The 15,589-nt window shown below is 36.2% G+C and overlaps 1 non-coding gene across 1 annotated transcript; it reads left to right on the top strand.

Annotated features, from left to right (window-relative positions):
• The first annotated feature begins 3,215 nt into the window (after positions 1-3,215).
• LOC112804317 (small nucleolar RNA R71) lies at positions 3,216-3,319 on the top strand. Its single transcript, XR_003202929.1, has one exon. It is a non-coding gene; the product is annotated as a small nucleolar RNA R71 (small nucleolar RNA).
• The last annotated feature ends 12,270 nt before the right edge of the window (positions 3,320-15,589 follow it).

The raw sequence follows: 15,589 nt of genomic DNA, 5'->3' as shown, positions 1-15,589 counted from the left end.
TAGTCTTCTTAGTTGAACCGGCTTGCCTTTGGAGTCTCTTTTCCATTGAGCTTCTTCCACACATATGTCCATAAGGACTTGGTCCAACCTTTGATTAAAGTTGACCCTTCTAGTGTAGGGGCGTGCATCTTCTTGCATCATGGGTAAGTTGAACGCCAACCTCACATTTTCCGGACTAAAATCTAAGTATTTTCCCCAAACCATTGTAAGATAATTCTTTGGACTCGGGTTTACACTTTAATCATGGTTCCTACTGATCCATGCATTGGCATAGAACTCTTGAACCATTAAGATTCTGACATGTTGAATGGGGTTGGTTAGAACTTCCCAACCTCTTCTTTGGATCTCATGTCGGGTCTTTGGATATTCATTTTTCTTGAGCTTGAAAGAGACCTCAGGGATCACCTTCTTCTTGGCCACAACATCATAGAAGTGGTCTTGATGGGCTTTGGAGATGAATCTTTCCATATCCCATGACTCAGAGGTGGAAGCTTTTGTCTTCCCTTTCCCTTTTCTAGAGGATTCTCTGGCCTTAGGTGCCATCAATGGTAATGGAAAAACAAAAAGCTTATGCTTTTACCACACCAAACTTAAAATATTGCTCGCCCTCGAGCAAGAGAAGAAAGAAAAGAAGAAGAAGAAGAAAATATGGAGGAGAGGGGGAGAGGTGTATTCGGCCAAGAAGGAGAAGAGAGGTTTGTGTTGTGTGAAAATTAAGGAGAATGGAGGGGTTTATATAGGGAAGTGAGAGAGGGTAGGTTCGGCCATTTAGGGTGGGTTTGGGTGGGAAAGATTTTTGAATTTTGAAGGTAGGTGGGGTTTATGGGGAAGAGTGGATGGATGTGAGTGGTGAAGGGGGTAATTGGGAAGAGAAATTGAGGTGATTGGTGAAGGGTTTTGGGAAAGTGTGTTATATGATTAATTAGGAAGTAAGGTGGGAATATGTTAGGTGGGGATCCTGTGGGGTCCACAGATCCTGAGATGATCCTGTGGAGTCCACAGATCCTGAGGTGTCAAGGATTTACATCCCTGCACCAATTAGGCATGTAAAATGCCTTAGCATACCATTCTGGCGTTTAAACGTCGAAGTGGTGCACGTTCTGGGCGTTCAACGCCCATGTGTAGCATGTTTCTGGCGTTGAACGCCAGTTCCATGCTTGTTACTGGCGTTCAGCGCCAGCTTTCCTCAGGGCACATTCTTGGCGTCCAAACGCCAGGATGTTGCTTGCTTCTGGCGTTCAGCGCCAGATCCATGCTCTGTTCTGGCGTTGAACGCCAGCCAGATGCTCCTTACTGGCGTTTAAACGCCAGTAAGTCCTTCCTCCAGGGTGTGATTTTTCTTCTGCTATTTTTGATTCTATTTTTAATTTTAGTATTTTTTCGTGACTCCACATGATCATGAACCTAATAAAACACAAAATAACAATAAAATAAAAATAAAATTAGATAAATAAAAATTGGGTTGCCTCCCAACAAGCGCTTCTTTAATGTCAATAGCTTGATAGTGGGCTCTCTTAGAGCCACAAAGGTGATCAGGTCAATGTTGTGAACTCCCAACACCAAACTTAGAGTTTGGATATGGGGGTTCAACACCAAACTTAGAGTTTGGTTGTGGCCTCCTAACACCAAACTTAGAGTTTGATTGTGGGGGCTCTGTTTGACTCTGTACTGAGAGAAGCTCTGCATGCTTTCTCTCCAATGTTACAGAGGGATGGCTGTGTGCCTTAAACACAAGGTAGTCCCCATTCAATTGAAGGACTAATTCTCCTCTGTTAACATCAATCACACCACCTGCTGTTGCTAGAAAAGGTCTTCCAAGGATGATACATTTATCCTCTTCCTTCCTAGTGTCTAAGATTATGAATTCAGCAGGGATGTAAGGGCCTTCAACCTTTACTAACACGTCCTCTACTAATCCATAAGCTTGTCTTACTGACTTGTCTACCAATTGTAATGAGAATAAGGCAGGCTGTACCTCAATGATCCCTAGTTTCTCCATTACAAAGAATGGCATAAGATTTATGCCTGACCCCAAGTCACACGGAGCCTTGTTAAAGGTCATGGTGCCTATGGTACAGGGTATTAAGAATTTACCAGGATCTTGTCTCTTTTGAGGTAAAGTTTTCTGAATCCATGTATCTAGTTCACTAATGAGCAAGGGAGGTTCACCTTCCCAAGTCTCATTACCAAATAACTTAGGATTCAGCTTCATAATGGCTCCTAGATATTGAGCAACTTGCTCTCCAGTTACATCTTCATCCTCTTCAGAGGAAGAATAATCTTCAGAGCTCATGAATGGCAGAAGGAGATTTAATGGAATCTCTATGGTCTCTATATAAGCCTCAGATTCCTTTAGGTCCTCAATAGGGAACTCCTTCTTGTTTGAGAGACGTCCCAAGAGGTCTTCCTCACTAGGATTTTTGTCCTTCTCCTCCCTTGTGCATTCGACCATATTGATTACATCAATGGCCTTGCACTCTCCTTTTGGATTTTCTTCTGTATTACTTGGGAGAATATTGGGAGGAGTTTCAGTGACTTTCTTACTCAGCTGGCCCACTTGTGCCTCCAAATTTCTAATGGAGGATCTTGTTTCACTCATGAAACTTAAAGTGGCCTTAGACAGATCAGAGACTATGTTTGATAAGTTAGAGGGACTCTGTTCAGAATTCTCTGTCTGTTGCTGAGAAGATGATGGAAAAGGCTTGTTAATTGCTTAGCTATTTCTTCCACCATTATTAAAGCCTTGTTGGGGCTTTTGTTGATCCTTCCATGAGAAATTTGGATGATTTCTCCATGATAAATTATAGGTGTTCCCATAAGGTTCACCCATGTAATTTACCTCTGCTATTGCAGGGTTCTCAGGATCATAAGCTTCTTTAGAAGCTGCCTCTTTAGTACTGTTGGATGCATTTTGCCATCCATTCAGACTTTGAGAAATCATGTTGACTTACTGAGTCAACACTTTGTTTTGAGCCAATATGGCATTCAGAGCATCAATTTCGAGAACTCCCTTCCTCTGAGGCGTCCCATTATTCACGGAATTCCTCTCAGAAGTATACATGAATTGGTTATTTGCAACCATGTCAATAAGTTCTTGGGCTTCTGCAGGCGTTTTCTTTAGGTGAATGGATCCACCTGCAAAGTGGTCCAATGACATCTTGGAAAACACAGATAGACAATAATAGAATATATCTAATATGGTCCACTCTGAAAACATGTCAGAAGGACACTTTTTGGTCATCTACTTGTATCTTTCCCAAGCTTCATAGGGGGATTCACCATCTTTTTGCTTGAAGGTCTGAATATCCACTCTAAGCTTGCTCAGCTTTTGAGGAGGAAAGAATTTATCCAAGAAGGCCGTGACCAGCTTATCCCAGAAGTCCAAGCTATCTTTAGGTTGTGAGTCCAACCATGTTCTAGCTCTGTCTCTTACAGCAAAAGGGAAAAGCATGAGCCTGTAGACTTCAGGATCTACCCATTTGTCTTAACAGTCTCACAAATATGCAAGAACTCAGTTAAAAACTGATAAGGATCTTCAGATGGAAGTCCATGAAACTTACAGTTCTGTTGCATCAAAGTAACTAATTGAGGTTTCAGCTCAAAATTGTTTGCTCCAATGGCAGGAATTGAGATGCTTCTTCCATCAAACTTGGACGTTGGTTTAGTGAAATCACCAAGCATCCTCCTTGCATTATTGTTATTGGGTTCGGTTGTCATCTCCTTCTCTTGTTCGAAAATTTCAGAAAGGTTGTCTCTGGATTGTTGTAATTTAGCTTCTCTTAGTTTTCTCTTCAGAGTCCTTTCAGGTTCAGGATCAGCTTCAACAAGAGTGCCCTTTTTCCTTATTCCTGCTCATATGAAAGAGAAGATAAAAAGAAAAGGAAGAGGAATCCTCTATATCTGGACAAAGAGGATCCTTATTATTAGTAAAAGAAGAAAGGAATAATAGTGGAGAATCCAATCACAAGGGTGAGGATAGAGGCAGTGATTGGAGATGAAGAGATGTGAAGAGAAGTGTTAGTAAATAAATAAATATATAGAAGAAGAGAAGAGAGGGAGAATTCGAAAATAATTTTGAAAAAGTAGTTAATGATTTTCGAAAATTAAAGATAAGATATAATTAAAATTAAAATTTAAAACAATTAAAAAGAAATTTTGAAAAAGAGATGAGATATTTTCGAAAATTAAAGAGGGAAAAGTAGTTAGGTGGTTTTGAAAAAGATAAGAAACAAACAAAAAGTCAAATAGTTAGTTGAAAAAGATATTAAAGTTAAATTTGAAAAGATAAGAAGATAAGAAGTTAGATAAGATATTTTGAAATCAAATTTTTGAAAAAGATGAAATTTTGAAAAAGATATGATGAAAAGATAAGATAAAAAGATATGATAAAAAGATATGGTTGAAAAAGATTTAATTTTTAAAATTAAAATTAATTACTTGACTAACAAGAAACTAAAAGATATGGTTCTAGAATTTAAAGATTGAAGCTTTCTTAACAAGAAAGTAACAAACTTCAAATTTTTGAATCAATCATATTACTTGTTAGTATAATTTTCAAAAATCAAGATAAAATTAAGAAAAAGATTTTTTTGAAAAATATTTAAAAATATTTTAAAAAATTAAAAAAAATAAAAAAGATTTAAATTTTGAAAAAGATTTTGAAAAGATAAGATTTTTAAAATTGAAAATTTGACTTGACTCATGAGAAACAACTAATTTTAAAAATTTTTGACTAAGTCAACTCAAATTTTCAAAAATTAGGAGAGAAATAAGGAAAAGATATTTTTTGATTTTTGAATTTTTAATGATGAGAGATAAAAACAACAAAAATGACTCACAACATGAAAATTATGAATCAAAACTCATGATGCATGCAAGAACACTATGAATGTCAAGATGAACACCAAGAACACTTTGAAGATCATGACGAACATCAAGAACATATATTTGAAAACTTTTTGATGCAAAGAAAACATGCAAGACACCAAATTTAGAAATCTTTAATGCTTGGACTCTAACAAATGAAAAATGCATATGAAAAACAAGAAAATACACAAAACAAGAAAACATCAAGATCAAACAATGTAAATCATGTTGCTTGTATGCGAAGTTTGTATTCGTAGGTTTTGATGAATGACAAACCAACAAACGACATGAAAGACAAACCAACAAACAACTTGAATGAACAAGCATGTTGAAAGATCAACCAACATTCAACGTTGAGGAATGAAGAGTTGAAAGCAACACAACAACAACAAGAAACTCAAGTCCACAACATTTGAAGACAAGTATAGTGTCTTAGGACTTAGGTAACTTCTTGTTAAGAACCAATTGCTAAATCTCTCAACACACACTCACAAAATGTTTTGATTATCATATCATATGCACATCTTGCAATTCGATGCTAGCCAAATGGTTTAAAACTTGTTTTCAAAGGTACAAAAGCATAGGAATTGACTCCAACAAGTTTGAGATCAATCCTAAGTATTTTGAAGTGATTTTAAGCCATTCTTTAAGGTTTGCATCGATGCACACTCATCTTGCATCGATGCAAAGCATGCAACGACTTGTTGCATCGATGCAACCTAGCTGAAAATTCAAATTTCAGCTTCAAAGTGTTATGCATCGATGCAAAGTGTTATGCATCGATGCAAATGATTCAAAAACATAAAAAACGGCTAGTTTTGACAAAAAGGCTCCATCCCACTAACTCCCCAACGTTTCTAAGGTTTGGGGAGTCTATAAATAGATGGATTGAAGCCTTATTTCATATACTTGAGTATTTGCAAACTATCTTGTTCATATTCTTTCATTCTACACATTTTTTAAGGTGTTATAATACACAATTTGAGAGAGCAATATCAATTGGTTCAATAGTGCTAAACTTGTAATCATACACTCTTCTAGAGAGTACTCATTTCATCTCAACAATTCTTTGAGAATTGTTTTCTTGTACACTTTGTAAATTGGAGTGTGATCTCCAAGGTTGAGTCAAGAGTTATAAACACTATAGTCGGTGAGGATACCAAAGAGGTATACTAAGTACTCAAGGCAAATCTTAGAGAAGGTATCTCTAAGTGGAGTGGGTTAGTATACGAGTGGTGATCATATACCGTGAGGTGTTAGAAACTAAGGACTCGGATTGTAAAAGGTTTTGCGCGAGCACCTTGAAGCTTGGCAATAGTGGAACTTCTCAATTGCGATTGAGAAAGAAAGTGGACGTAGGACAAGGATTGTGCCGAACCACTCTAAATAGCGTTTGCATCTCTCCAAACTCATCTCTTCAATATTATTGTCTTTTACCTTTGAGCAAATAAATTGTGATCGAAAAGTAGCTTCGTAAGTACTTAAGGAGTAGCTTAAGTCCGATTGGTGAAAAGCTTGATCAATTTATTTGAGTTGGTGTCTATTGGAAAGTAAAAGCTCCTTATAAATGCTTAGCAATTGAGTTAAGCTCTTGGAAAAATACTAGTACAATAACACTTTTGTATATTGTCTTTAACTTTCGCAAAAAGATTCATTGTTGTTGCAATACTCAATTCACCCCCCCTCTTGAGTAATTGTGCATAGGTTCTACAAGTGGTATCAGAGCTTAACCCTTTGAAAGACTTAACCGTTTAAGGGAAAAGATCATGGCAAGCACAAGCTTTAACAACAACAACACTAGCGAAGGTAACTCAACCGCTAGACCTCCTCTTTTTAGCGGAACAAATTACTCTTATTGGAAAAATAAGATGAGAATTTGGATCCGTTCTTAAGATGTGAGAATTTGGAAAGTGATTGAGAATGGAAATCACATTCCAACAAAGACAACAAGCGCTAAAGAAGGAGAAGTCTCCGTCTCAAAGCAAGTACCGAAAGGAGAAGATGAATATAGTGACGATGATTGGAAGAAAGTGGCAATGAATGATAAAGCCATCAACTTCATTCATTGTGCACTTAACGAGCATGATTATATGAAGATCTCTACATGTGAAACCGCTAAAGAGATTTGGGATAAACTCTAAATCACTTACGAAGGAACCGACCACGTTAAAGAATCAAAGGTATTTATGTTGGTTCATGAATGGGAAAATTTTAAAATGAAAGATGAAGAGAGCATTGAAGAAGCTCTTGAAAGACTCTCCAAGATCTTCAACAATCTAAGCATGCTTGGCACAAAATACAATGATAAACAAATTGTGACCAAGGTGCTTACAAGCCTTACACCAAAATGGAACTCCAAAGTGAACGCCATTGTGGAAGGAAGGCTCTATGATCAACTTACATTCGATCAACTACGAGGTAATCTTCTCACCTATGAAATGACTATGCTAAATAGATAAAAAGGTGAAGAAAGCAAGAAGAAAAGTCTCGCCCTTAAAACAACATCACTACAAGAAGAGAGTGATGATAATGAAGAAGAAGGAGATGAAGAATTTGCACTCTTATTGAAAAGATTCAATAAGTTTGCAATGAAGAAAAACTTCAAGAGCAAAACAAAGGTACCAAAATGCTATGAGTGTGGAGAAGTTGGACACATCAAACCCAATTGTCCAAAACTTCAAAAGGAGGACAAAAACAAGAAATTTAAGAAGAAGGAGAAAGCATACATATCATGGGAGAACGAGGATGAATCCGACTCCGATGACGACGAGGTTGCAAATCTTTGCTTAATGGCAAGCGAAGAAAAGGTTAGTGATGACAACTCCACTTCTTTTAATTTACAAGATGAATATGATGCCTTACTTGAGGTGTACACAAAACTTACCCAAGATTATTCTCTCCTAAAGAAAAAGAATATGGATCTTTTAAAACAAAATGAGATGTTGAAAAACGAGAATATCAATCTTGGAAAAGATAAGTGTAGCACAAGTAGTGATCCATACAAATCTTGTAAAATGCATGAAAATGAAATTACAAATCTTAAGAACACTTTAGCTAAGTTCAATGAATCTTCAAAGAACTTAGATAAAATGTTGAAAAACCAAAAGCATGTTCATAATAAGGAAGGTTTAGGTTTTGAAAAAGGAAAATTTAAAAATGCTAAAACTCCTATTAGGCAACCGCAAGCCCAAAAGGCAAGCATGCCTAAAAGGAATGAAGCCTTTAAACATCCTCCTCAACATGCTTCATTTAGAAATTATAATCACAATGCATATAGATCAAAAGATGTTGCATTTAGGAAACAACCTAGGCAACCATTTAGTAACATGCATAGGATGCATAATCCAAATGTCATATGTCATTATTGTAATAAAGTAGGTCATATAGCACCCGTATGCTTTACTAGAATTAAACATATAAACTTTCGTAGTCAAGATACGAGATGGGCACCTTATGGGCATTATGCTCATACTAACCATCAAGGACCCAAATTCACTTGGGTACCTAAATCCCAATTTTAATTGTTTTGTAGGTACGTGTTGGAGCTAAGGATACAAATTGGTATGTTGATAGTGGATGCTCCAAACACATGACCGGCGATGAATCAAAGTTCACCGCAATAGAGCCTACAAACGGAGGAAACATGATCTATGGAGACAACAACACCGGCAAAGTAATCGGCGTTGGAAAAGTTGGTAAAAATTCTTCTACCTCCATAGATAATGTTATACTTGTCAAAGGTCTCAAACATAATCTCATTAGTGTTAGCCAACTTTGTGACAAAGGAAACTTAGTCACCTTTGATTCAAAATGTTGTTTGATAAAAAGGCAAGACACTAATGAAATTGTGCTAATTGGGCACCGTGTTGACAATGTATACATGATTAATCTAAATGAAGTTTCCTCAAATGATGTGAAATGCCTTGTTAGTAAAAATGATGAAACTTGGTTATGGCATCGTAGAGTAGCTCATGCTAACATGGACCATCTTAGCAAGTTGGTCTCTAAAGAGTTAGTAATTGGCTTACCAAAGCTACGTTTTGAAAAAGACGTCCTTTGCGACGCATGTCAAAAGGGAAAACAAGTAAATGCCTCTTTTAAATCCAAAAACATTGTTTCAACAACAAGGCCATTACAACTTTTGCACATGGATTTATTTGGTCCTTTAGGACTATGAGCTTTGGTGGCAATTACTATGCTTTAGTTATTGTTGATGATTACTCTCGATTTACATGGACCTTGTTCCTAGCAAACAAGAGTGATGCATTTCGAGCATTCAAAAGATTAGCCAAAGTTATTCAAAATGAAAAGAATTTGCATATATCATCTATTAGAAGTGATCATGGTGGAGAATTTGAAAACAATCTTTTTGAAACTTTTTGTGAAGAAAATGGCATTGAGCATAATTTTTCCTCTCCTAGAACACCACAACAAAATGGTGTGGTTGAAAGGAAAAATCGTCATTTAGAAGAAATGGCGAGAACTATGCTCAATGAGGCTAATATTCCTAAGTACTTTTGGGTGGATGCGGTTAGTACCGCGTGTTATGTTATGAATAGGATTATCATTCGACCTATTCTTAAGAAAACACCGTACGAATTGTACAAAGGAAGAAAGCCAAATATTTTCCACCTTCACGTCTTTGGTTGTAAATGCTTTATTCTAAATAATGGAAAAGATAACTTAGGCAAATTTGATGCTAAGGCTGATGAAGGAATCTTCTTAGGCTACTCTTTAACTAGCAAAGCTTTTAGAGTATATAATAAACGCATCATGACTATGGAAGAAAGTATTCATGTTGCTTTTGATGAAACTAACCGTTGTTGTGCTAGAAAAGATTTTGATGAAAATGTAGAAAACTTTGATTCACTAAATTTGAATGGTGAAGACAAAGAAAAAGATTTAAATGAAGCCTCTACAAGCTCAACAAAGGATAGTGTTCAAGTTGAAGAAATTGAACCATCACAAGCACAAATAAATGCACTTCCAAAGGATTGGCGTACTTCAAAGGATCATCCTCTAGACAACGTCATTGGTGATGTTTCGAAAGGGGTAACAACTCGATCCACTTTTAGAAATTTATTTGCATATAGTGCTTTTGTTTCTCAAATTGAACCATCTACCATTGAGTCCGCAATTGATGATGAACATTGGGCTATGGCAATGCAAGAGGAGCTTAACCAATTCAAACGAAATGACGTTTGGGAATTGGTGCCTAAACCAAGTAATCAAACAATTGTAGGAACAAAATGGGTTTTTAGAAATAAACTCGATGAAAATGGTACAATTGTTAGAAACAAAGCTAGATTAGTAGCTAAAGGTTATAATCAAGAGGAAGGCATTGATTATGACGAAACTTATGCTCCCGTAGCTAGATTAGAAGCAATTAGGATGTTACTTGCTTTTGCATCCTCTTATAACTTCAAACTTTATCAAATGGATGTTAAGAGTGCCTTTCTTAATGGTTTCATTCAAGAAGAAGTATATGTTGAACAACCTCCCGGTTTTGAGGATTATGAAAATCCTAATCATGTTTTTAAACTCAAGAAAGCTCTCTATGGTCTTAAACAAGCTCCAAGAGCTTGGTATGAACGTTTGAGCAAGTTTTTAATAGAAAAGGGTTTTAGAAGAGGGAAGGTTGATACAACTTTATTTATCTTGATTGAAAACAAAAATATCCTTTTGGTACAAGTTTACGTCGATGACATAATATTTGGTTCAACTAACGAATCACTTTGCAAGTTTTTCTCAAACCTCATGCAAAGTGAATTTGAAATGTCCATGATGGGCGAACTCAACTTCTTCCTTGGTCTTCAAATCAAACAAGGAAAAGAAGGAACTTTCGTTAGCCAAACCAAATATTGCAAGGAATTGCTCAAAAGATTTGGAATGGACAATGCTAAGGCAATGGACACACCAATGAGCACTACTTGCTACCTTGACAAAGATGAACAAGGTAAAAGCATAGATGTAAAGAAGTATAGAGGCATGATAGGATCATTACTTTATCTAACGGCAAGTAGGCCAGATATCATGTTTAGTGTATGCATGTGTGCGAGATACCAAGCTAATCCTAAGGAATCTCACTTAAGTGCGGTGAAAAGGATTATGAAGTATCTCATATGAACATTAAATGTTGGATTGTGGTATCCGAAAGGATCCACTTGTGATTTGATTGGTTATTCCGATTCCGATTTTGCCGGTTGCAAATTGGATAGGAAAAGCACTAGCGGCACTTGTCACTTGCTAGGAAACTCTCTTGTTTCATGGCATAGTAAGAAACAAGTAAGTGTAGCCTTGTCTACTGCCGAAGCCGAGTATGTAGCCGCCGGTAGTTGTTGCGCCCAAATTTTATGGATGAAACAACAACTTGTGGACTATGGACTCATGCTTGATCACATTCCTATCAAATGTGATAATACTAGTGCAATAAATTTAACCAAGAATCCGGTTCAACATTCAAGAACCAAGCATATTGAGATTAGACATCACTTCATAAGAGACCATGTTCAAAAGGGTGATGTGGTTATTGAATTTGTCGAAACTAGTAAACAACTAGCGGACATCTTCACTAAACCTTTATGTAAAGAAAGTTTTTTTAACATCCAAAATGAACTTGGTATCTTGGATTCTAATCTAATATGATTTGTTTGAATTCATTGTATTTATATTGCTATTTTTGTATCTCTTACTAACTTAAGCATTGGAGATATCCAATTAGCCATTGTTTTGTAGGTTTATGAGTTGATGAATGAGTGATTAATCTTGAGGTAGATTGAAGAATTTGAAGATTATAAACAATGGAGGATCAACAAATTGAAGTTTATAATGGTTTAAGTGAGTATATACATGATGGAACTCAAAGGATTGAAGAAAGAACCACCAAAGGATGAAAATTTGGTGATTTTGGGCAAACTGATGCATGTTGCATCGATGCAACCAAGCTTTGCATCGATGCAAAGCACACAACGTGCTATGTGCATCGATGCAAAACCTATTGCATCGATGCAAACACGACCAAATTGCACAAAAACACGTGAATTTGGCATTTTTGAGCAACAAAACCCCACTTTTTCATCATCTTCAACCTCACAACTCATATCCCCACATTCAAACCTCCATAACCTCCAAAACAAGCTCACATATAGCTTCATACAACTCACAAAACTTTGATACCCACTACAAACAAATTACATATTTGAAGTCCCCACATTCTCCTCTACAAAACCCATAAAACAAAACATCCACAATGCCTAGAATCAAGAGAACCATCAAGAAGTCAAAAGGCTCTTCAAGTGTGGTTCCACCTCCAAATGATCATCCTTTGGCAAGGTACTTTGTTTCTAATGAAGATCTTCAATTCTATGAGGCAAGGCTCGCCGGAAGAAAGGAAATTCCTCCGAGGTATTTGGATCCGACCCTTCTTGTCATTCATAAGTTTGATACTCTTAAGGCTATTCTAGTTCATCAAGGCCTCATGGATTTTGTTCAAATTAAGAGTAAATATTATCCGGATTTAGTTGCCATAGCCTATAGTACACTCATGATTGAGATTGATGAGGAAGATGAATCAAATTTCACATTATTCTTCAAGATAGGAAGAAAGGATTATAGGCTAGATGGTGATGAGTTAGCCACCATTTGGGAGTTGCCAAATCAAGGTGACTTGTTTCAAGGTGGTAAAACCCCAATTGATGAATGGGGTTATTCAAAGGACAATGCCATGCATTTGTTCAACCTTGTACAAGGAGCTCACTCCAAAATTAGTTACAATTCAATGAGTGCGGAACATAGAACTTTGTTATATCTAGTCACCTATGTATTGCAACCTAGAATATCCGGGCATGCGAATGTAAATGATGAAGATTTGATTATCATGTGGGCTATGATGAATGGGATTAAGATTAATTGGCCATACTTTATAGTACAACATATGATTAGGCTCAATATGAAGGATAGGAATGGTGGATTAGGATTCCTTTGCCTATGGTCTAAAGTCTTTGATTATGTTGGTATTGATGTATCAAATGAGATTGTCAAAGAAGTACCACCTCAATCTTGTATCAACACTCATCTTCTCAACAAAATGGGAAGAAGAAATGTTGATGAACAAGGTCCTCAAGAGCAAGCTCCTCCACAAGCACCTCAAGCTCAAGAACCACCCTCCTTGGTTGATGTAATGAGAGAATTACAATCCATCAACCAAAACATCCAAAGGATTGAAGTAGAGCATGGTAGGCAACTTGAAGCACTTAATCGTCGTGTGTCTCGTGTCGATCATCGCACGGGTCGCTTGGATCGTCGTATTGATGACTTATATGAGCATTTCGGCATCCACCTACCGTATGAAGAGGATAATGATGATGATGAAGACCAAGATTGATTGTCTCCTCTTCATCAAGTCACTTTTTATTGCTTTATGTTTATTTGATTATATGAATTGTTAAACTAACTCCTAGTAAGCTAAGGATTTCTATTATGGTTTAAATACTTTGATATTTCCTTCATAATTTTGTTTAATGATTAATGCTTGTATGCTTATTTGGTGAATAACTCAAAATAGGCTTGGTACCCCTATTTTAAGTTAATGTGCATGCTTTGATATATTTCACTTCTTTAGGGGGAATTATGCATGCTTGTTATAGATAAAAAGAGGAAATCAAATTCTTTTTGAAAGGGGGAATATCTCATCCTTGAGATTAATAGAGAAATTGAACTTAAAAAAAATTCATTGTTTTATGCATGCTTCTATGACACATTTCAAACTCCTTTCTTTTTGATAATGTCAAAAGGGGGAAGAGAAGTTTGAGGATATTTGAAGTTTTGAACTTTTGAAAAAGAAGAAGTTTGAGGATATTGAAAAGAAGAAATAAGTTTGCGAAACAATGATTTCAAAAAGACTTCCGCTAAGCAAAAACTTTGATATCTAAATCGTTTTCTTTGATAAACGCCCTTTAAGGGAACAAATGCACATATTTAGGGGGAACTCCTGCAAATTTTTTTTGTGAAGTCTTCTCCAAAGCTTTCTATAAAACAAAGTGCATTATTGTTGCTTTCAAAATCATTTATAAATGCATATCCTCAAAATTGGTTTGTCATTATCAAAAAGGGGGAAATTGTAAATCATGTTGCTTGTATGCGAAGTTTGTATTCGTAGGTTTTGATGAATGACAAACCAACAAACGACATGAAAGACAAACCAACAAACAACTTGAATGAACAAGCATGTTGAAAGATCAACCAACATTCAACGTTGAGGAATGAAGAGTTGAAAGCAACACAACAACAACAAGAAACTCAAGTCCACAACATTTGAAGACAAGTATAGTGTCTTAGGACTTAGGTAACTTCTTGTTAAGAACCAATTGCTAAATCTCTCAACACACACTCACAAAATGTTTTGATTATCATATCATATGCACATCTTGCAATTCGATGCTAGCCAAATGGTTTAAAACTTGTTTTCAAAGGTACAAAAGCATAGGAATTGACTCCAACAAGTTTGAGATCAATCCTAAGTATTTTGAAGTGATTTTAAGCCATTCTTTAAGGTTTGCATCGATGCACACTCATCTTGCATCGATGCAAAGCATGCAACGACTTGTTGCATCGATGCAAAGATGTTTGCATCGATGCAACCTAGCTGAAAATTCAAATTTCAGCTTCAAAGTGTTATGCATCGATGCAAAGTGTTATGCATCGATGCAAATGATTCAAAAACATAAAAAACGGCTAGTTTTGACAAAAAGGCTCCATCCCACTAACTCCCCAACGTTTCTAAGGTTTGGGGAGTCTATAAATAGATGGATTGAAGCCTTATTTCATATACTTGAGTATTTGCAAACTATCTTGTTCATATTCTTTCATTCTACACATTTTTTAAGGTGTTATAATACACAATTTGAGAGAGCAATATCAATTGGTTCAATAGTGCTAAACTTGTAATCATACACTCTTCTAGAGAGTACTCATTTCATCTCAACAATTCTTTGAGAATTGTTTTCTTGTACACTTTGTAAATTGGAGTGTGATCTCCAAGGTTGAGTCAAGAGTTATAAACACTATAGTCGGTGAGGATACCAAAGAGGTATACTAAGTACTCAAGGCAAATCTTAGAGAAGGTATCTCTAAGTGGAGTGGGTTAGTATACGAGTGGTGATCATATACCGTGAGGTGTTAGAAACTAAGGACTCGGATTGTAAAAGGTTTTGCGCGAGCACCTTGAAGCTTGGCAATAGTGGAACTTCTCAATTGCGATTGAGAAAGAAAGTGGACGTAGGACAAGGATTGTGCCGAACCACTCTAAATAGCGTTTGCATCTCTCCAAACTCATCTCTTCAATATTATTGTCTTTTACCTTTGAGCAAATAAATTGTGATCGAAAAGTAGCTTCGTAAGTACTTAAGGAGTAGCTTAAGTCCGATTGGTGAAAAGCTTGATCAATTTATTTGAGTTGGTGTCTATTGGAAAGTAAAAGCTCCTTATAAATGCTTAGCAATTGAGTTAAGCTCTTGGAAAAATACTAGTACAATAACACTTCTGTATATTGTCTTTAACTTTCGCAAAAAGATTCATTGTTGTTGCAATACTCAATTCACCCCCTTCTTGAGTAATTGTGCATAGGTTCTACAAACAAGAAGACTTACCAAGAACAACTTGAAGATCATGAAGAACACTATGAATGCATGAATTTTCGAAAAATGCATAATAATTTTAAAAACAT

Source organism: Arachis hypogaea, chromosome 5 (assembly GCF_003086295.3).
Source record: "Arachis hypogaea cultivar Tifrunner chromosome 5, arahy.Tifrunner.gnm2.J5K5, whole genome shotgun sequence".
NCBI lineage: Eukaryota > Viridiplantae > Streptophyta > Magnoliopsida > Fabales > Fabaceae > Arachis > Arachis hypogaea.
Note: the sequence above shows the minus strand (reverse complement) of the source record. Positions and strands in the feature narration are given on the sequence as shown.